We start from the raw sequence: 22,648 nt of genomic DNA, 5'->3' as shown, positions 1-22,648 counted from the left end.
GGGTAGAGAGAGGGAAACACTGAATCTGAAGCAGGCTCCTAGCTCTAAGCTACAGCACAGAGCCCAGTGTGGGGCTCGAACTCACAAACCTCGAGAGATCATGACCTGAATCGAAGTTGGAAGCTTAATTGACTGAGCCGACCAGGTACTGCCCTACTTGAAGGTTTCTTAAAGACAAAATCCCACAAGGGCTTCAGTCCAGATCTGTGGGATATACAGCCCTGTAAGGCTTGGGAGACTCCTGTTAGAGGGCTCAGAACTCTCTGAGTTACTTTGGCCAAGCCATGGATTTTCCATTATCTTAATATCCCCACTGGACAAATAAAGACTCGCATGTGTCCATCCTCCCTCTCTTCTTCTGCCCCAAGTTTACAAAGCTAAATAAGATGCTACCGCATCAGTGAAAGTGCTTTGAACTCCTTGGAAGAAAATCAAGAGCTATGGCCAAGTCAGTGATTGTATATCAAAATTTCCATTGCCAGAAAGCAATATAAGCCCACAGGAGATTATCTTAAACAGTTTTAATGTTATGAAAACAAATGCCATTTAAAAAACCCCAAAAACACACACAAAAAAGAAACTCACCAGTCTATCATTTGCTGAGATGATTAGCAGATATTTCTCTTTTATGCTAAAATTTCATTTTCTCAACATGTCTTCCTTATGCTCTAAACTGATAAGCGGCTCAATAACAGGTTTAAGGTGGGTTATGAGAGAAGGAGATGCAGGAAGGTTGAGTTGGCACGGAGTTGGTTTTCTGAGAATTCATTCCTCTGCCCCCAGCACATTCCAGGTGAAGTTCATTCTATCGTCGCCTAAGCTCTGTCTAAATTGTTCAATTTATGTGACAAAGTCTTGACGGTATCTCTTTAAGGCTGTCAGAGGAGCCAATGCAATGTCAATTCTGACGTGAAGTCATGGTTACAAAAGTGCCGTTAGTGAAAACTGACAGTGTGGGAAGTCTTACCTGTTCTCTGAAAATTACTTCCGTATTCAATTTGCAAGATAAAGGCTGAGTGCCTCTCCTTCCACCCCCATACCCTCTGGATCAAGCTGTGCTTTCTCCTTATTCATCAGCTTCCTCAGGGCTGGCCTTAAATCACTAGGTATAGTCCTTGAATACTGGGGAAGACTTTGAAGATTCAAAAGATAGACTTAAAACAAATATTTTTATTGAACGGGCATTAAAGTTACAAAAGACATGGGGCGCCTGGGTGGCTCAGTCGGTTAAGCCTCCAACTTCGGCTCAGGTCAGATCTCACGTTCAGGGGTTCGAGCCCCGCGTCAGGCTCTGTGCTGACAGCTAGCTCAGAGCCTGGAGCCTGCTTCTGGTTCTGTGTTTCCTTCTCTCTCTGCCCCTCCCCCTCTCATGCTCTGTCTCTCTCTGTATCAAAAATAAATAAAACATTTAAAAAAAAAGTTATAAAAGACATGCATTGCTGTCATAAGACTGAAAAGGATGAGAATCATAGGAAAAATCCTGGGGATGGGATGAGTCAGAATAGGACATACTGCCCCATGGCTTCATGGAGGACGAATGCCTCAGCCTCAGTGCTCCTCAGTGGGGCCATGTTAGCTGTACTCTACAGTTCCAGAGGCCCCCAGTGGAGCTGGCCTCTTACCACTCACACTATGACATGCCCGTTAGCACACCCTTTATTGGCTTTCCTCCCTCTCTTCCTTGACTTACCTCTGAGTCCCTCACAGTGCTTCCTGAGATGACCTTCCAAATAGGCTACCTGCACCCAATTCTTTGTTTCAAGAACTGCTGTTGAGAATGTGGAAGTTCACACATCCAAAGTATTCCCCTTAGAGGACTAGTTCTCAATGGGGGCTGATTTTACTCTGGCAAAATTTGGCAAAATCTGGAGATACTTTTGGTTGTCACAACCACAGGAGGGGCGCTGTGAGCATGTGACAGGTAGGAGCTAAATATCCTATCATGCATAGGAAAGGCCCCCACAACTAAGAAGCATCCAGCCCAAAATGTTAGTAGTGTCAAAGGTGGGAGACTCTGCCTTAGATCACCTGCTCCACAGGTCTCATACCATCAGCTCAACTCATTATCTTAAAAATTGCATAAAGAGGAGAAGCTCACAGAGAGGAACCATCAGGCCATCTGGGCTCCTCCTCTACCTGTAATGATAGAAGTTACTCTCTGGGAGTACAGTGATGTGTGGCTCCTGCAGCTACAGGTGTGAAAGGGGACAGGGCTGGTGTTCAGTGAGGGCAGCATGGAGCCTGACTGGCAACTTCTGGGATACCACTGAGGTCCTACAGGCAAGGCACTAATTGTGATGATTCTTGGTCTTTCATGTTTGGGCAGGTAACTTCTCTTTTTAATAACTAAAGTGCACTTGAACATATGTATATTACATGCTAGCAATATTTTGGGGTTAAATGAGTTATTATAACCTCAATTTATCTAAACTCTTAAAATAGTGTGAAAAGTAACCTAAGTAGATCCCATGGTCTACTAAAGCAACTTACTTTCCAGATGAAGAAACTGAAGCTTATATCAAGGAAGCCATTCTTCATTCTCATAATTCAGCACTAGCTGGTGCTGAATCAGAACTGAGAGATACCTGACCTCCCAACTCCTTTGTCCGGGGAAAGAGAGGAACATACGCAAGAGAGCGTATTGTTCTGCCGGCTGCGTAATATAAGCCCAGCATATGGCTAACACTGAAGCCAGACACTTCTCAAATTTCCCAAATTCTAATAAGCAGGCTCATTGTAGTAACCTGTGCCCATCTTCTCTTGTACCTTCAAAAGGAGAACCACACCACACAAAAACACATACACACACAATCTATATTCCTCATCCTGTAAAGCCATATAGGAAATTCAGCTTTACAAAACATTAAAATAATTTTTTAAGTTTATTTATTTATTTTGAGAGAGAGAGAAAGCAAGTGTGGGGAGGAAAGTGCAGAGAGAAAGAGGGAGATGGAGAATCCCAAGCAGACTCCACGTTGTCAGCTCAGAGCCCAACAAAAAGCGTGAGCTCATGAACCATGAGTTCATGACCTGAGTGAAACAAAGAGTTGGACCCTTCACCGACTGAGCCACCCAAGCACCCTGAAACATTTTAAATTCCAGATGAAGACCAAGAAAAAAATAAAATTAAGCTTATTATAGGAATCTTAAGGAATCTTGTCTCTGATTTGCAAAGAAGATGTCACAGGTAGCTAGAGAAAACAGCCAATAACCAACAAGAGCCCTTTAAAGAACCATACAGTTTTACATCTGGGGAAGATTCGAGATACCATCTGGCCGTATTTTATAGATAAGGGAACCGGAGGCAAAGAGAAGGCAAGGAACATGAGCAAGTCTACTCAGCAGGGGTTAGAATACTCCCTGCCCACTACTATGGAACATGTGTCTGAAGCCACTCTTCTCATATGGTCCTAATTTAAAAAAAAATTATACTCATCAGCTATGGATATAGTTCTAAGCTAGAGTGTTTATGTGCAATCCATGAGGCACAAAAGAAGAGGTGGAGTGTAATTTATTGCTTTACAGAAATTTCTGAATTATTGTCTTCTAGAGTCATCTATAATTTGAAACTTCTTTATGGTTCCATGAAGAAATAAATTCCTACCAAGTTTTGGATTATAAATTTGGGCAAGTAGTTAGTATTCACTGGAAATGAAATAAATATGTGGTATATAACCACATATATTTTGGTCATATGGGAGATTGGTAAGAATACTTTAATTTGTACAACTCTATCACTTAATCAGAAAATCACTGAAAGCAACTTTTTTTTTCCTTAGATCACTGACTTTCTTTTGAAGTATAGAAAAATGACTAGAAAATTCATGCATTGGGCTTTTGTTTAATTTTCTGTTCTAACTAGACTATACAACACTTGAATGCTAGAAACAGATCACATTTGTCTTCCTAGCACTTAGCACAATGTCCGGCACTTTGTAATTACTTAACATACTTGTGTTGAATGAATGAATGTCAGTGATGTTTTAGAAGGCATTGCACTGTGATAGAATTATTAGTATATACAAGTCTGTTTATTTTTCACAAGTGTGTTTGAATTTTCCCATTTTTCTAATTCTTATAACCCAAGTCAGTCTCACAATATCCATCTTTTATAAACAATAATTCAAGGAAGAAATTATTGAAACTGAAGCCTGACTGGGAAAGTGGGTTATCATTTCAAGAATCATTCTTCCCTTCTTATGAAAGTTCTCTTCAGCTAAGACATATATATAGAAAGAGTTATAAAACATGAGTTTATTTCCCTCTCTCTATTTATCCTTTATTATCCTGGACTGGTTTGTTATAAGTGCTGGTGGCAGTGTAGTGATATGTTCGTGAGCAAGGACTTTGGAATCAGGCAGACATGAAGTCTCCAACCTGTCGCTTACTAGCCTTGGGCAAATTACTTCACCAAGTAACTTTGCCTTGCTTTCTCCATCTCTATAATAGTACCTATCTCATAAAACTATTAGGAAGCTTAAATGAATTCTACATAGTGCATATCCTAGACACCCACTAAATGTTAGAAAAATAAACTCTCCATCTACCTGTTACCTTGTTTTTCTACCATCTGAGTGCATTCAAGACATTCATTATATCTCTTTTAGTTGCCCATTGCAGCATAAAAAACGACTCTAAAATGGAGTTGGTTCAAAACAATAAGAATATATTTTTTTCACAATTCTGAGGATTGACTAGGTGGTTCTTCCACTTGGTCTTACATCAGCTCACTCATGGAATGTCAGCTATGGGTTAGACCCAGCATGAAGAGCTAGGCTGCTCCCCCCCCCCCTACAGATGTCCTTCATCGGGGCTTCTTGATGACATAGTGGCCACAGGACAGTGCTCCGCATGTGCAAAGGCAGAAGCTGCAAGGCCTCTTGAGACCTAGGCTCTGGGGTCTGCACAATATCACTTCTACCATATTCCATTGGTCAAAGCAAGTCACAGGTCCAGCCCAGTTTTAAGAGGGTATAGGCTACACCTCTGGATAGAGGAGCAACAAAGTCACATTACAAAGGACAATGCATTCTGGGATGGGATGACTTTGTGCCCATAACACTATCTACCATCATATCCCTTCAACTTGCCTCACATACCTCTTCTTGGACTGTACCTCCCTAATCTTTCACTTCACTTCACAAATCTTCCAGTCACTGCATGAAGTAAAAATACTTTTGTCATGGAGCCAGTGCCTAATGGAGACTTGTGCAGCAAATCAGTGAACGAAGAGCTTGTGCTCCAAAGAAAGTTCGCTATTCCAATCTATGGACAAACTTAGAAAGAGCAACTTTTTAATTTAATTTAATTTTTTTTAAAACGTTCATTCATTTTTGAGAGAGAGAGAGACAGAGTGAGAGTGGAGGAGGAGCAGAGAAAGAGAGGGAGGCACAGAATACAAAGCAAGCTCCTGGCGCTGAGCTGTCAGCACAGAGCCTGATGCGGGGCTCGAACCCACGAACCGTGAGATCATGACCTGAGCTGAAGTTGGACCGTCAACCGACTGAGCCACCCAGTGCCCCAGGAACCACTTTAGAAGAAAGAAGGTAACAAGCACCCAAGTGTCAAGGTTGGGGCCATCTATTGCACCTGAAATAACCCAAACTTGGGACTTTGGAATAGTTTTATTAAGGGAATTATGCAGTTGCAGTCCTATCGGTATAAAAAGCAACTAGCACAAAAGCAATTATTAAAAAATAATCCAGAAATTTGGGAACTTAATGTGGCATGCATGTCTTTAGGAATAAAAAGGGAGAAATGAAATGGCAACATAGAAGGCAGAAATTGGTTTTCCGGCTTCTGCTTGACCCAGGCTGAGGCACATGACTCAGCTTTCCTCAGTTAGAGGCTCCTGTCTGAGACTTCAGGCTGTAAGCCACCGAACCACACAGAAGCCCTGTTGGTGGATACAGACATATCCAGCTGCCAGAGGCTGCAGCAGTGGAAATTCTATAGATCAGTGGTGTGGTCCATGGTATCTGTGCCCCAGGTGATTTCGCTGAGGGATCAGCTGGGGATTCGTGCCGGCTGTGTGCCCTCTGAATTGCACTCTCTAGTCCTTCCAGAGCGTTTGTGAGCTGCCTGAATTTCCTTTAACAAATTCCATGTCTGCTTACCTCATTAAAGAGGGTTCTGCAGTTTACAAGGAAAACCCTCCCTGGTACATTTGTACTGGTAGGTAGTTGGGTCTACTAGTAGCACTAGTAGAGTGCTATCCTCAAGACAGTTTATCAGAATTTATCAGATTTCAGATGAAATCAGATTATCTCAATCCTGGTGCAGGAAAGCCATGGGAAAGTGCCATTCAGATATCTTCACGAGAAAGCCTACTGGGATGAACCCGTCACACACTTGGGATCTTCCTCAGTATTCCCACTGAGGCCACACTCTCCCCAGGCCGTCTCCAGGGAATGACTGAGCATGGTGGGATGTTCCTATTCTGAGCTTTCCCACTGGCCTGGATGAAATTTTCTCAGACCTGTACTTTTCATGCCTTCTTTAGGAAATCCTTTCTTTCCTTGAAGGTCAGAAAATATTACTCTATAGTTCTTTTTTTAATGTTTATTTATTTATTTTTGAGATAGAGGGAGGAAGGGAGTGTGAGCAAGCATACACAAGTGGGGAGAGAGAGGTAAAGAGAGAGAAAGAGAGAGAGAGAACCCCAAGCAGAATCCCCATGCTTCCTGGTTGTGGTTTCCACAAACCAGGAAATCATGACCTGAGTCGAAATCACGACTGAGCCACCCAGGCACCCCACTCTGGATATCTTACTAATAATTTTAAAGTTTTGCTTTTATAGTTAAACACTTTAATTCATCTGGATACATTTGGGGGTATGTTGTGAAGCAGAGGTCTAGTTCATTGTTATCTGTATGGATAAGCATATTTTTAGTTCCACTTATGATAGAATCCCTCCTTCCCTTGCTGCCTAACCGCTCCGGTCATATATCAAAGTTTCATATGTACACAGGTCTGTTTTAAAGCTCTCTATTGTATTCCGTTGGTCAATTCATCTACTGCAGTGCCAGAACAACATTGTCTTAATTACGATAGCTTCATAATAAGTCTGGTTATCTGTAAGTTAAGTCTCCCCTTCTTACTTCTCCTCTCTCAGGACTATCTTGACTATCTCCTCTCTCAGGACTACCTTGACTACCTTACTCTTCTAGATACACTTTAGAATTAGCTGCTAATTCTGTGAAAAATCCTCATGAAGTCTGTTTGCTTGGATGTACACTGAATCTATAGATCCACTCAGGGAAATCTGACTTATTTTTCCATTCTTTTTTTGGGGGGGTGGGTAAGTTCTTGGGATTAAATGTCTGGCTGTCTGCTGTTCTGCATCCAGTTGTGGGGATATCAGTGCCTATACAGACCCTCAATTAATTTCTGTTTTGAGCTTCGTTTCTTCCTCCCAGGTCTTCTGATTCTGAGCACAGAGACCCGATCCAGAGATAGTTCTCCTCTCTGTTGTACCTTAGAGGTAATTTTTAATTTCTCATTTATATCTTTAGAGTTTTTCCACAATGAATATACATGATTACTGTGATAAAAGCAACAAATAAAATGGCTATTTCACTCTTTTGGTGCCAACTCCTAAGCCCAGCAGCGAGCTTTCTCAATTACCGTACGCCAACAGGACCGGCATATACATGGCCAGCACGCTCGCCCACATCAATGGCAGATGTTGGAAATTCAATCATATGCACTTGCACAGCGTACCTCGTCATAAGAATCCTTCTCAACACAGCGCCACAGGCAGCCACTGCTAATTTATCAAATTTGTGAGGGACCTCAGGATGTGACTACAATTCACTCTTCTTTTTAGATCTATAGTCTGTGAACAATTTTGAAGGAGACAAAGTCTAGGGTGATGAAAAGAGCAGACACATGGAGCCAGATGCCCCAATGTCCGGGTCTGGCTCTGCCGTCCTCTAATAGGAGATATCCCCCACCTTGGACAACCTCTTTCCTCATTCTCAAGCTTCCTCTTCTATGAAATCTGGAGAGTGACCTAAGTGCCAGTTAATGGCTCTAAATGTTATTAGCACACTGTGACCCTAAATTCCATTTTTTCCCCAGGCACTGGACACAAGAAAGGAACAGCACACATATCAAGGGCTCCTCTGTATTAAGCATTGTGTTAAGCACTTTACATGTATTTTTTCTCGTTTACTACTCACAGTATCTCATGATGGTATTTTTCTCCATCTTACAGCTGAAGACACTGAGGATTAGAGAGGAGAGGTAACGCATCTGAGGTCATTCAGCAAGTCAATGGATTCAGATGTGAACCCCAGTCCAACCACAGCAGAAGCTGCTATGCTCTGCCCATATCCCTCCACAGTACGGCACTCACTGCCCCAATGCAGTCTACTGAGAATCAGTCACTCACCACTCAAGGGCTTTCTCTCACCCCACTGAGGCAGAGAAGTTCCAGAAGTACAAGAGAGTTAATGCCCCTGGAAGCAGCTCTGAATGTAATGACAGACAGGAGTCAGAGGAAACGTATCCCAATTCCCTCACTTCTTGGCTGGGATATGCTAAGCTATGTTCTTTTCCTTCTCTGTCTCACTTCCTCTGCCTTCCATCTTTGCTTCCTGGGATTACATCCTAAGAAAACTCCTTGCACTCAGATTTCTGCCTCAGAGACTGTTTCCTGGAACTGAAACCAAGATAACCTTGTATGCTGATACACCTGCCATGAAACTGGACAGGAGTGATGTAGAAAAATACAATAAAAATGTTTCTCAGGTCATACTTTGAGTTGGAAGTATATAAACCAGTTGTCTCACGGTCTGTACCCCTTAAGAGAGGCGGGTTAAGGGCACTTGGGTTTGTGAAGCTGTGCAGGCCATGTGGCTTCTATATAGAGTCGACTCTGGGTTCTTGTTTTGTCTTCAGTGACTTCAGCCTTCAAACAAGGGTGGGATCCCCAAAGTTCTACTTCTTCGTTCGTAAACAGAAAGCTCTGTGACTCTGCCTCTAAGGATTCAAGTCTTGGACTCAAGTAATACACCACAGTTTGGCCGATCCATAGTTGAGGCTGGAATGCATCCCTTTATGAAGTCAAGAATTTTGCATAAAGAAATAAAGGCCCTGAGACACCAGCAGGGCAAGAAACAGTGAAAGCACAATACTAAACAAGGAAATCAGATGGGTAGAGATAAAGTGTTGTGCAGTCAGTCCCGGGTGAAATATTCATTATAATGCAGCCTCTTGAAGCAAGATGGAATGTAAATCCCACAAACTACAATATGCCCAGGGCTAAATATGCAGCCAGTATGATGATTTTTTCAAAGAACTATCATATTCAATTATAGCTCTGAGATGTTTCTTTTAATAGAGATAATACTTTTACACATTGAATAACTTCTTTTTAGAATTAATCTCACTTTTTAGGGGCAGTAGCATTACTATATGCCGTATCCTCCAGCCCTGTCTTAGTGGTGATTGTTCGTGGGATCAGCTGAAATAATTCTTGCTATTTATTTGAAAACTTTGTGAATAGGATAAGATTTCCTGAAGAATTTGAGAACAAAGCAAAAAAAAAGCATTCCATGTGACTTTCCTCCCCTGACGTTCTCTGTGAGTCCCCGCCTGCCATCAAGCTTGGGCTGTGATGTCCGCTTTCCCATCTGCTTTGGCTGCAGGTAATTTGGAGACACCGACGTCATCAGACCATCTGTTCAGTAAAACCACAGCAGTGCTTTCCTCCTGAGTTGTTTATGCTTTGACAGCTACATAGGGCTATTTTCAATATATGCTGGGCAGAGACTAAATTGTGTTCCAAACTGTTACTTAGCATTGCATCAAAGGGTAAGAACTGAAGATTATTTGGTTTGTAATTATATTTAAAAATGCAGGTGTAAATAGCTACTAAAACTCATGATTAATCCTAAAACAAGGGAAAGCAGATAGCTTGCATATGAGTGGTTTTACAAGATGATTTCTTTCTTCCTGATGATTTCCTGACAAACTCAGTTTGTACAAAATGATCATTCCACCTATGCCTAGGCCCTTCGTAATTGAAATGCTGTTCTGTCTACTTTCCACTATGATTTCTGAATAATCGAATTCAAGTGACGTTTACTGAATGCCTACTATCCTCCTCTAAAGTCCATCTGAAGCTGTGGTAGGCATTTTCTGTGCATGCTGACAGCTTCCCTCCTCTGACCCTGAGCCTTTCTGCAACTATGCCTGTGGAAGAGCTTTCCTGTGGTACCTGTGTGGATCTTACTCAACCTGTGCCTGGGCCAGCTTGGAAGTGCTGGGGATTTACCACCCCTAGGAGTAACCCTAAAACAATGAGGGATACAAATACCTAGTGGGCCAATTCCAAGGCTCATTCTATGCAATCGCTCAGAGGGCTCCTGCAGGACTGAGCCTTAACTCACAGCAGTCACCCATTGACTGATGTACACTTCATTGGTTTTCCTCCACCCTATCTCACCTTTTCTTTTACTTTTGCAGATAAACTGTCTGTCCCCAAGTCCTTGTCACAAGTTTTGCTTTTAAGGACATTCAAACTTAAAGAAATGGAAGATGGGGAAGGAACAGTGGGAGAAAGAAACTATAGAGAAGAAGTGATGCTGAGATGGAACTTGAAAGACAGGTAAGAGTCAGATGTAAAGATGGAGAGACCTTAACTAGGAACACAGAGACAAACGCATGCAGGCCTGAGAGACATCTGGAGTCTGGAATGTGCCGGAGTCACTGGCACACAGGGTAGGCAGAGGGCAGAGGCAGCAGGCAGCCCTAAGAGGTCATCCAAGGGCAGCTCAACTAGAGCCCTGCATGCAGAGTGGGCCTAAGATGCAAAACGTTCCTTCCTTGCACAATGAGATCTATTCCGGAAACATAGAACCCCTTATCAAAATCTGTTTCCTCAAGTCCTGCTCCCCATTTGAATAATCAAACATGCAGAGTCATTGAACAGAATATGCCCTGGGGCCTGGCCAATTTAGTCCTAATGATCCCAGGATTCCAGAGGCACTTTGCCTCTCTATGTGGCTTGAGCAAGTCAGCCATATGGTGGCGAAAAGCCTCTGGCTTTCTAGACAACAACCACTATCTTCCGTAGCATCACTAGAAATAAAGATATGTTTATTTAGAGCAGATTAAACACAAATGCTATTTACCTTAGCTTGAGTCACAATTCTCATTTGATTCCCTAAGTGGAGCTTTGTGCCAGGTACTCCTTGGACTGGTGTCCTGACTGTGGGGACAACTAGACAATCTTCTTCTCTATTCTTGAGGTCTTATGAAACTCTAAAGATCCCAAAGTAGCAGCCAATGCTCAATTATTCTGTCTCCATATTATTAAAAGTTCTTTTTTGCCATTCCTTTTCATAGCTATCACATCCAATGAGCAACGGGATTTGAGAATTACAAAACAGCACACCTATGGCAGCTGCCCCCAATGCCCTGCCCGTATCCTTGGCCTTGCCATTCTAGAGCACAACTGCCTGCCTTCCCAACTACTGAAGGGCTTACCTGGGTGATTGAACCCACTTTGCCCAAACCCAGGAGTCCATAAATGCTAGGGAATTAGTGTCCACACCACTGCAGCACCCCTCAGCCAATAACAAAGGAAAGCTGAAGGATAAATACCAAAGCTCCCTCTCCCTTCAGGGGTGACAACTCTAAGAGGCATGTTCTACACTGATTCCTAGGGAGTTCTCCAGTGGGGTTAAGCTCCGGGTGTCTAGAGTGACCTTGGATTCATATTTCATAAGAATTTTCTCCTCCCTGTCCCACTTTTTCACTCCCTTTCCCATGTTTTTGGGGATCATCTTCCAAATAAATTACTTGCACTCAGTTCCTGGTCCCAGGGTTTCCTGGGGAACCCAATATTGGGCAACACTCACCAATTTTTCCATTTTACCACCAGCTCTGACAATGCTTTATTTTGTGAAGGTGGGAAATTAGGTTTTTAAAAATCATTTTGACGTTTTATTGGTTATGTTCAAGTTCCTCTTTTGCTCTCACTACTGTAGAGATTGAGAGAGTTATCTACTTAAGAAGAATATTCTGACTAGGTGGGTTTGAGTGAGGAAGGTAGAGTTATTGCAGGATTGATTGGGAAGAGAGTCCCTAAAAATGTGTACTGGGAAAAGACATATAAAAGGAATCAGAAGTGGCTCACAGTCTAAGCTAAAAAATGGCAGGTAAAAAAAAAAAGGTGACAGGTGGAGATAAAGAAAGATGAATTTTTTTAATTGAAATATAACTGACATACAATATCCTATCAGTTAGTTTCAGGTGTACACCATAGTGATTTCATTTTTATACATTATGAAATGATTCCCATAATAAGTCTAGTTACCATCTGTCACCATCCAGAGTTATTAAAGTATAATCAACTATATTCCTTATGGTGTATATTATATCCTCATGACTTATTTGTTTTATAACTGGAAGTTTGTACCTCTTAATCCCATTCACTCTTATTTCACTCCTTCTTCCCCCCTGGTAACCCACATTTTATTTCCTATATCTATGAGTTTGTTTCTGTTTTGTTTTGTTTCCTCGAAATAAAGATGGATTTGGACTAGGAAAAGCAGTCTCTCACTTTTCCATTCTTTAGAATTTTGTATGATGAAAATGTTGGTTACCTTTACTGATAGAATTCCATCTTTGTTAGAGTGGCAATGTATCTAGCCACAAGTGATGAATCTTGATTGATTTAAGTCAACTGTGGCAACCCTGTTTCCCTACTGTGCAGCTAAAAGTTGCCATAGGATTAGCTCTAGGCAATGAGCTATAATAAAAACCTCACTGGGGATCCTAGGAAAGTTTTGCTTTCCTGATAAAAAGAGACAGAATAGGCTATCACTGTTTTATCATTTTAAAAAATTTTTATTTTAGAGAGAGAGAGAGAGAGAGAAAACATGAATGCAAATGGGAGAGGGGCAAAGGGACAGAGGGAGAGTCTTAAGCAGGCTCTGTGGGAGCCCAATGAGGGGCTCAATGTGGAGCTTGAGGCAAGGCTGGACCCCACGACCCTGGAATCATGACCTGAGCTGAAATCAAGAGTCAGACCTTCACCCTTCTGAGTCACCCAAGTGCCCCATTTTTACCTTTCTTTTTTTTTTTTTTTTTTTTCTTGTGTGAGTTAAATGTAGATATGATACCTGGAACTGCAGCAGGCATCTTGCAACCATGAGGCAACAAGCCAACATGCTAATAATGACTGAGTGGATAGAAGAGAAAGAAAGAGCTTGTCTGCATTAAACATTATCCTGGGCTGCTGATGTATACAGGGCATTTGTTACAGTGAAAAATAAACCTCTATTTGTTTAAGCAACTCAAAAGTTGAGTTTTCTGTTCCTTGTAGCCTGAAGCATTCCTAAATCCTAAACATACTATCTACCAAGTCCTTTAAAAAAAACATTCCTATATGTGATTTTGTGACAATGACAACCAATTATAAGTATCATTTGATCAATGCAATTTTGGTTAATTAGCATTTAATTAAGTTTTGAGAAGGCCCACAGATCAAAGTTCAGTTAAGTGGAAGAAAGCATGGTAATTAGGTGACTCATTAATCAGGAAATATTAAAGGTTGAAGGAGTGCTACTAGAACTGGTCATAACCCAAAATGAAAATAGTCAATTTTTAGAGAATATTCAAATATTATGCCTCATATATACACTTATAACTTTGTATTCACATTTCCTAGGTAACACATAAAGTATTCTGTACTTGGCTTTTTATTGGTTAAGAATACATCTTGGATATTGCCCCACATTAGTTCAGAAAATTTCCTCATACTTTCCATTTTTACAACTTCATGGCACACTACTGTGTGGATATCTCATGGTCTATTCAATAAGTATCCTAAGGATGGGTGTTATGGTCTTAATTGTGTCTCCCTCAAGTTTGTATGTTGAAGCCTTAACTCCCAGTACCTTAGAATGTGATTGTATGTGAAGATCAGGCCTTTAAAGAAGTATTAAGATTCAGTGAGGTCGTAAGGGTGGAGCCCTACTCCAATAGGACTGATGTCTTTATAAGAAGAGAAAGGAACACCAGAGATGGAAGCACACAGAGAAAAAGCCACTTGAGGACACAGCAAGAATGTGAGACCGTGTGCCCTGGCCCCTACTAAGAGCTTCTTCAGAGCACCCGAATCTGGAGGGCTTTGCTTTGGGATACCAGGCCTCCACTATGGAAAGCCTCACTCTCTCCCCAGGCAGCTCCTGTGACATCTCGTTCTCCTGCAGCTTCATGGGTGGGTGAGGGGAGCATTTATGCATGTGAGTGTCAGGGTGGCGGGGATATTGGCACAGCTTCACCACAGGCAGCCTTCCAATTAGCACTTCCTCCACAGTTTATCCCACCTCCCACGCTGACTCTCTCTACCTGGTGACTCGAGGCTTCCAGCATTTCTGGGGTTCCTGGGGGAGATGGGCTCCAGGCTGAACCACAGTCTTCATCCTAGCATTGGTGGGTTCCTCCATATGTTTACCTGCCAATGTGTTCCTCTTTGCCGTCTGTCATCCAAACATTCATTAATAACTCCCATGTAATGATAAAGCTGCTCCTACTCTCCACACTGTTGGGGGTTATTTCCTCTGGAACTTCTGTGTCATAATTTCAATGGGATTTGGAGTAAATGGAGAGACTATTGCATGTGGCTCTCTCATCCTGACCTAGAAACCTGATAATAACATAGTGAAGTGTCAAGGGCACTTGACAAGGTGGATAGAGACTAATGTCCTTGTCCTAATTCCACCACCATCTATGTCACCATGTTCTTACACTCTTTTTCCTTATTGGTCTCTTACAGCTCCAATATTCCTAGATTTTTAAAAAATAATATTTTTTTAATTTTTAAAATGTATTTCTTTTAAAATCCCAGTATAACTAATGTACAATGTTATATTAGTTTCAGGTATGCAATATAATGATCCAACAATTCTATACATTAACTCAGAACTCATCATGATAAATGTACTCTTAATTCCTTCACTATTTCACCCATCTCCTCACCCATCTGTCCTCTGTTAACCACCAATATGCTCTCTGTATTTAAGATCCCACATTCCAAGATTCTTTAGGGAATATTTTTTTCATGTAACTGACACCACCTGCTGATTCTGGGAGCCTTGTCCCTGACATTTTCTCCTGACACCCCAATGCATCATAAATGAACATCTGTGTCACCTTCCTTTTTCCCATTATCCAAGAACCTTCAAAGATTTCAAGTGGGAAGAAAATCAGAAGCAACTTATTCAGCTGAGAAGTCTAAAAATTGATGCAGAATCCTTTTGTGTCCTTATTTTCTAATCCCCTGCTAACAATAGTAGACTCTGCTCTTTCTTAAGACTTATCCTTTCTATGAATAAGGAGACACATACAGGCTTAAGTGAAAAAAATAAACAAACGAAGTAGCAGAAGTAAAATGAACTGGAACTGCCAGCATGGGGAGACTGTGTCCATTCATCCAAAGAGAAGCTATTGGGACCCAAGGACACTTAAAACACAGCCCTTGCCCTCCAGGAATGTACGGTTTCATCAATCAGATTTTCCATCATGGAGTCACATTGGAAAGAGCAGTCAAGTGTTTGCTGCTCCAGATAAATGTGAGGCTGCATGAGAATTCACTTGGTGAAGACTGTGCCCTACGGGGTGTGCTTGTTTTTGCCAACAAAATGCCAAAGGCTGGAATGAAAGATGTAAATCTCATCAAAAAGGAGTCTTTAGAGCATATGGCACAGAGATGAGCCAGCTTCATAGAGAAAGAAATGTGCCAATATGGCATGCCAAGATGGTGCAAGAAGAATGGATGTAGGTAGTCAAAGCCAGCACTTCAGCTCACCTTGTACCGTTTGTCCATCCAGAAGAGATTTGCTGAGGTTGAACAAGAATGGCACAGATCTTCAGCAAAATGTTAATTTGGAGATGGGCTACTACTGTTTATAATGGTGAGTAAAAAAATTAGGTGTGTTTTGTTTAGGTCTGTTTACTTAGGTATGGTTTTTTCACCTCAGATATCCTTAGCTGCATAACAAACTACCCGTAAATAAAGCACCTAAGGAAACAACCATTTTTATTATTACGTCTTAGGATTCTGTGGGCCAGGAATTTGAATACAACACAACAGCATACTTTTTCTATTCAACATGGCCTCAACTGAGATCACTTCGTGGTTTCAGTGGTGACATTCATTTGGTACATATGGGTCTGCAGGGTCCAGGACAGCTTCACTTATGCATCCGTCACACCACACCGTAGACAGGAGTGCTCGTATGTGACTCCTCCAGTACAGCTGATCACAGTAATTGGATTCCATACATGGTGGCTCAAAACTATCCAAGAGAAATTGTTTTAAGAAATGGAAAGTGGAAGCTGCCAGTGCCTTAAAACCTAGCTGGAAACCTGGTACAGCATCACTTCCCCTGAACTTTCCAGTTTTAAGGGAAGGAAATATAGGCCCCACTTCTCAATAGAAGATGTGTCAAAGACTCTGTGGCTGTCTTTACTCTGTTGCACCGTGAAAGAGTAGACTGGAGAACAACATGCTGCCCTAAACTACTCATAGGATGACCAAACATCTTGTTTTTCCGGGACTGAGGGATTTCATGGGACTTTTAGGACTAAAACTGGGACTATCCCCGGCAAACACGGTTGGTCACCCTACCTAGTCAGCTCATTCTTGATTCACCATAACCTTGACAAATACAGCAGATTCTTCCCATTTTTGCACTGTAGCATCTTCTTGCAGGAGATTGGTATTCATATGGGTTGTGGTTCAAGGAGACAGCTCATAATACAGCTTTCTGAAGTTGAGACTACAAATATAGTTATTTGCAAGTAAGGAGAAAAAAATGCACAATGGCAGAAAGTGAAAGTAAGAAAAAATGTCCTATGCAGGGACACCTGGGTGACTCAGTGGATTGAGCATCTGACTCTTGATTTTAGCTCACGTCATGATTCCAGGGTCATGGGATTGAGCTCAGTGACTGGCTCCATGTTAAGTGTGGAGCCTACCTTGGATTCTCTCTCTCTCCTTCTGCCCCTCCTCCCTGCTTGCTTGTGAGTGTGTGCTCTTTCATTAAAAAAAAATCCAACAACAAAAATAAAAAAGAAATGTCCCATGCTATCTTTCCACAAGTCACTGTCAGAGCTCATCAGTTTTATCTTTCTAATTGTATTTAGTCACAGCTTACATTTTGTTTGCTTCCCCAGCCTCTCCTTAGGCAAACATCCAGGCCTGGTGAAATTTCCCAGAAATTCCAGAAAACATAGGTTCAAATTCCTCTTTTGTCACATCTAGTAGTAATGTGACTGTAAGCATATCCCTGGACCTCTTTGAGTCTTAGTTCCCTCATCTCAAAAGCTGGAATGGTTTTGGTTGATTTTCTGATGTGCACATCAAATAAAAAATCATATATTTATTCAACATTTTTATCAATGACTTGGATGTAAGCCCTAATGGCTTAACAGAATGTTTAGGCTACATGCAGCTTTGGAGGGAGAACTAATATGCAAGATAAGGTTCAACATCCCAAAACATTTAACAGGCTGGAATGATGGGATAAATTTAATGAGATGAAATTTAACAGAGAAAATGAAAATATTTGAACTTGGGCATAAAAAAAATTCCAGTTCAAGTACAGAATGAGGACCAGGGATTAGTAGCAACACACAGAAATTATCTGGGAGTTTTAGTTGACTATAGGCCGGGTGTGAGTCAAGAGTACCACATGTCTACCAAAAATAAAAGCCAAAGAAGCCTTGGGCTGATTAAAAGAAATCTAGATCTAGCTCAAAAGGTATGTTCGCCCTTTTCTAATCTGAAATGGAGGAACCACATCTGAGGAATATATTCCCTCGTTTGAGAAGAGTCCAGGGGAAATAGATTTTTTTTTAAATTCCAGTATAGTTAACAGTGTTATATTAGTTTCAGGTGTACAATATAGTGACTAAATAATTCCACACATCACTCAGTTCTCATTACAACAAGGGCACTCCTAATCTCCATCATGTGTTTCACCCATCCTCATACCCAGCTCCCCTCTAGTCACAACCATTAGTTTGTTCTCTATAGTTAAGAGTCTGCTTTTTGTTTGTCTCTTTTTTCCTCTGTTCATTTGCTTTGCTTTCTAAATTCCACACGTGAGTGAAATCATATGGTATCTGTCTTTCTCTGGCTTATTTGTTTCATTTAGCATTATATTCTCTATCTCCATCCATGTTGTTTCAAATGGCAAGGTTCATTCTTTTTTATGGCTTAGCAGTATTCCATTGTGCATACATGCCACATCTTCTTTATTCATCTATTGATGGACATTTGGGCTGCTTCATCTATTCATCTATTGATGGACATTTGGCCTATTGTAAATAATGCTGCAATAAACATAGGGATGAATATACCTTTTTGAATTAGTGTTTTTGTATTCTTTGAGAAGCTACCCTGGTTTTCTTTTTACTTCCATTTGCGTAAGTGCTTTTCCATTCCTTCTCTTACAATCTGCATGTATCTTTAGGTCTGAAATGAGTCTTTTGTAGGCAGCATATAGATAGGTCTTGCTTTTTTATCCATTCTATCACTTTATGTCTTTGGAGTATTTAGTCCGTTTACATTCAAAGTAATTATTGATAGGTACGTACTTACTGCCATTTGTTACTCCACTGCTATGGTTGTTTTTGTGGTTCTTCTCTGTTCTTCTCTGCTCTCTTCTCTCATGATTTGCGACTTTCTTTAGTGATATATTTAGATTTCGTTGTCTTTATTTTTTGTGTATCTATCACTTGTTTTTTGGTTTGTAGTTACCATTTGGTTTAAACATAGCATGTTTGCATATAGCGTCTATATTGTTGATGGCTGCTTAAGTTTGAATCCATTCTTTACTCCCCACCCCCCCAACATGTTAGGTATTTGTATTATATGCTACAATCTCTTATTTTGTGAATCCCTTGACTGAATTGTAGATATACGTACTTTTACTGCTTTTATGCTTCCTACTTTTCTTACTCCTGCTTATGGTCTTTCCTTTCTACTCAACAAGTCCCCTTTATCACTTTTTTTTTTAGATTTTTAAACATTTATTTATTTTTGAGAGAGAGAGAAAGAAAGAGAAAGAGAGAGAGAGAGAATCAGCAGGTGAGGGGCAGAAAGAGAGAGAGACACACAGAATCTGAAGTAGGCTCTAGGGTCTCAGCTGTCAGCATACAGCCCTACATGGGGCTTGAACTCACAAGCTGTGAGATCATGACCTGATCCAAAGTTGGACATTTAACCGACTGAGCAACCCAGGCACACACACACACACACACACCCCTTATTTTTCACTTCTTGTAGGGCTGATTTAGTGGTCATAAATTCCTTTATCTTTTGTTTGTCTGGGAAACTCTTTACTTCTTCTGTTCTGAATGATAACCTTGCTAGATAGATTATTCTTGGCTGCAGATTTTTTTTCTTTCAGGACTTTGAATGTATCAGGCCCTTCCTTCTGGCCTGCAAAGTTTCTGCTGAACAATTAGCTGATAACCTTATTGGTTTTCTCCTGTATGTAACTGTTTTCTTTTCTCTTGCTGTTTAAAACATTTTTCTCTTTATCACTACATTTTGCCAGTTCAATTTCTAATGTGTCTTGGTGTGGACTTCTTTGGGTTGATTTGGAGAGATGGTGGATCTCTGTGCCACTTGGATCTAGATTTCTGTTTCCTTTCCCAGATTAGAGAAGTTTTTAGCTATTATTTCTTCAAATATATTTTCTGTCCCTTTCTCTCTCTTCTCCTTCTGGGATCCCTAAAATGCAGATGTTATTACACTTGCTGGTGTCACTGAGTTCGTCTATTTTTATTTTATTATTACCATTATGATGATGATGGTGATGATTATCAGTTCTCTTTCCTGTTCCCATTACTCTGTCCTTCAGGTCACTGATCCATTCTTCTCCTTCCTCTAGTCTACTATTTATTCCATCTAGTGTATTTTAATTTCAGTTATTGAGTTCTTCATCTCTGATTGGTTCCTTTTTATGTTTTCTATCTCTGGAGAATCACCGAAGTCCTCCACTCAAGTCCAGTGAGTATTTTCATTACCATGACTTTAAATTTTTCTATCAGGCACATTACTTATCTTCATTTTGTTTAGTTCTGATTTTTCTGTTCATGCTCTGATTTTGTCCTGTTCTTTCATTTAAGACATATCCTTCTATCTCCTCATTTTGTCTTACTCTCTGTTTCTGTTTCTCTGTGTTAGGAAAGTCAGCTAAATCTCCTATTCTTGAAAGTAGTGATTTTATGAATAAGAGATTTTGTAGTGCCCTTCAGTGCAATGTCCCCTGTTCACCAGAACCGAGTGCTTCAGAGGTGTCATCTATGTGTGTTGCTTGCACCCTAATGCTGTGGCTGAGCCACTTTTGCTTTCAGCCCAGTCATTTGCAGTGGCTCTCTTGCCGCTTGTGGGCAGTATTTGGTCCCTGTAGTGTTAATGGACCAGTCTGGGGCTGCCTTGAGCTCGAGTCAGACAAGGTGTTTTCCAGAGATCCAGTAGCACCAAACTGCAGGCCACTTTCCCTGTGTTGTCCCTGAGAAGCTTACATTACTGGGTGAGGCCTGCGACCACACCAGATATCTGCCCCCAACCCACTGCTGGGGCTTCAGTCCAACTGATATGTGAGGTTATCTTCCCTTCTTCCTAGGGAAGGAGTCACTTTGGAGTTATGCTGGTCCCTGTCAAGGCTGCTTTCAAGCTTATGGCACCACTTTGGATGGCTCTGGCCAAGTGTATATTAGAGGAGAAATACCTGCAGGAGACCATGCAGGTGGGGTGTATGGTGTTAGCAAGGTTAGCAAGGTGGATCTACTTTAAGAAGGGACCTGAAGCTGGGCTGGAGGAGGCATGTCTGCAGGAGAATGTGGGGGCAGGGCACACTGTAACAAGTTAGGTAGTAAGTTTTGGCACTGCACTGGTTCCATCTGATGTCTATGTGTCTAGGCTGGAGAATAGGAGAGGGAAATGGCACCTACCAGCTCTTTTGTTCTTAGAGAAGTCTCCCAATGATCCCTGCACCTCCAGCATGTACTATGAGATTAGTGAACAAATATCCCTCCCATTTATCCCAGGTGTTTTTCAAACTGCTGCTTCTATGCTGTCTCTCTACAGAGCTGTTTGCTGTCTTCAAGGACAGGGACTCAGTTCCTTCTTGCCCTCTCAGCCCTCCCAGAGCCAAGCCCACCAATTTTTAAAGTTCCAAGTGTTAAGCCCCACTAATTGTAAGAATTAGTGAAATTATGTCTCCCTGGTTTTCAAAGCCAAATGTTATGCAGATTCATCTTGCTTGTGCAAGCTCCCCATGCCTGGGGTGCCTGGTATGAGGGTCTGTTTCTCTCTCCTCTCCATGTCCATGGCATCTCTCCCTCCTACGGACACTCCCACAGATTCAATTAGCTCCTGACTACATCTCTACTGTTCCTTCCCTCTTTTTTATTTTTAATTTTTTTTATGTTTGTTTATTTTTGAAAGAGAGACAGAGTGTGAGCAGGGCAGAGGCTGAGAGAGAGTGGGAGATGCAGAATCCAAAGCAGGCTCCAGGCTCTGAGCTGTCAGCACAGAGCCCGACGTGGGACCCAAACCCACATGACCTGAGCTGAAGTCGGATGCTTAACCGACTGAGCCACCCAGGTGCCCCTGTTCCTTCCCTCTTCAATGTTGCCTCTTCTTTAGCTGTGGAGAGTCTGTTCTGCTACTCTTTGGGTCATTTTCTGGATTATTTACACTGAGTGGGTGTTATCTAGTTGTACTGCTAGGCCAAGGTGACTTTAGGGTTCTCCTACTCTACCATCTTCCTTGCGTGTTTTTGGTAATAGATTTTTATTTATGACAAAGGAATACTGACTACTACAGAACTGTTTTCATGATGTTGTCCATATCATGGGGCTTCCCTTGGGGCAGGGCATAGAAAAAGAGCCATTGGGCACTAGAAGGATATGGCAGATTATTTTGAAAGACAGTCATACCAATATATATTCCATCCCATATGTTCTTACATGTGATTCTGCCCTCCCTCCATCAGGGATGAAAGCCTATATTCTTCCTTCTTGAATGTAAGCAGATCTTTGTAACTATCTTGGCCATCAGAAAAAATAATCCTATGTGACTTCTGAGGATAGGCCACAAAAATTATACATCTTCTGCCTGCCTTCCTCTCTCTCATTGTTCTCATTGTTCTCCTCCAGTCACCATGCTGTGAGGAAGCTAAGCAGCCACATAGAAAGGTCATATGCAGTAGATGTTCTAGCTAATGTTTAAGTCTTCCTAGTTACTTAAGTCTTCCCAGCCAACAGACAGCATCAACTATTATATATGTGAGTGAATGAAACTTGAGAAGATTTTATTTCTCATCCTTTGAGATCTCAGCTGAGGCCCCAGACATTATGGAGGAGGGGTCAGCCAATTCTGCTACACCTTGTCTTAATTCCTGACTGAGAGAATCCATGAACATCCAATGGTGTTTTTCTGCTGCTATACTTTGGGATAATTTGTTATAGCAACCAAAGTAACTATAACGGAGGGGTTCTACCCAAGGACTACTGTTGGCCCTCTATCCAGGAAGAAGGGAGAGAGTCTAAGTGATGGGTTGTCCTGGAAGGATGGGGTCAGGGGTTATCAAAAGATAGGTGAGAGTAT

General features: G+C 41.4%; 2 long non-coding RNA genes across 2 annotated transcripts in view; one reads left to right on the top strand and one right to left on the bottom strand.

Annotated features, from left to right (window-relative positions):
* LOC115292851 overlaps positions 1–22,648 on the bottom strand; it is a 122,227-nt gene that overhangs the window by 80,728 nt on the left and 18,851 nt on the right. The window lies entirely within an intron of this gene.
* Positions 9,740–13,269, top strand: LOC115292853. The gene is made up of 3 exons (XR_003909173.1): positions 9,740–9,819; positions 10,474–10,615; positions 13,128–13,269. It is a non-coding gene; the product is annotated as an uncharacterized LOC115292853 (long non-coding RNA).

This window comes from Suricata suricatta, chromosome 5 (assembly GCF_006229205.1).
Source record: "Suricata suricatta isolate VVHF042 chromosome 5, meerkat_22Aug2017_6uvM2_HiC, whole genome shotgun sequence".
Lineage (NCBI taxonomy): Eukaryota > Metazoa > Chordata > Mammalia > Carnivora > Herpestidae > Suricata > Suricata suricatta.
The sequence above is the reverse complement of the archived record's forward strand: the minus strand, read 5'-3'. Positions and strand labels throughout refer to the sequence as shown.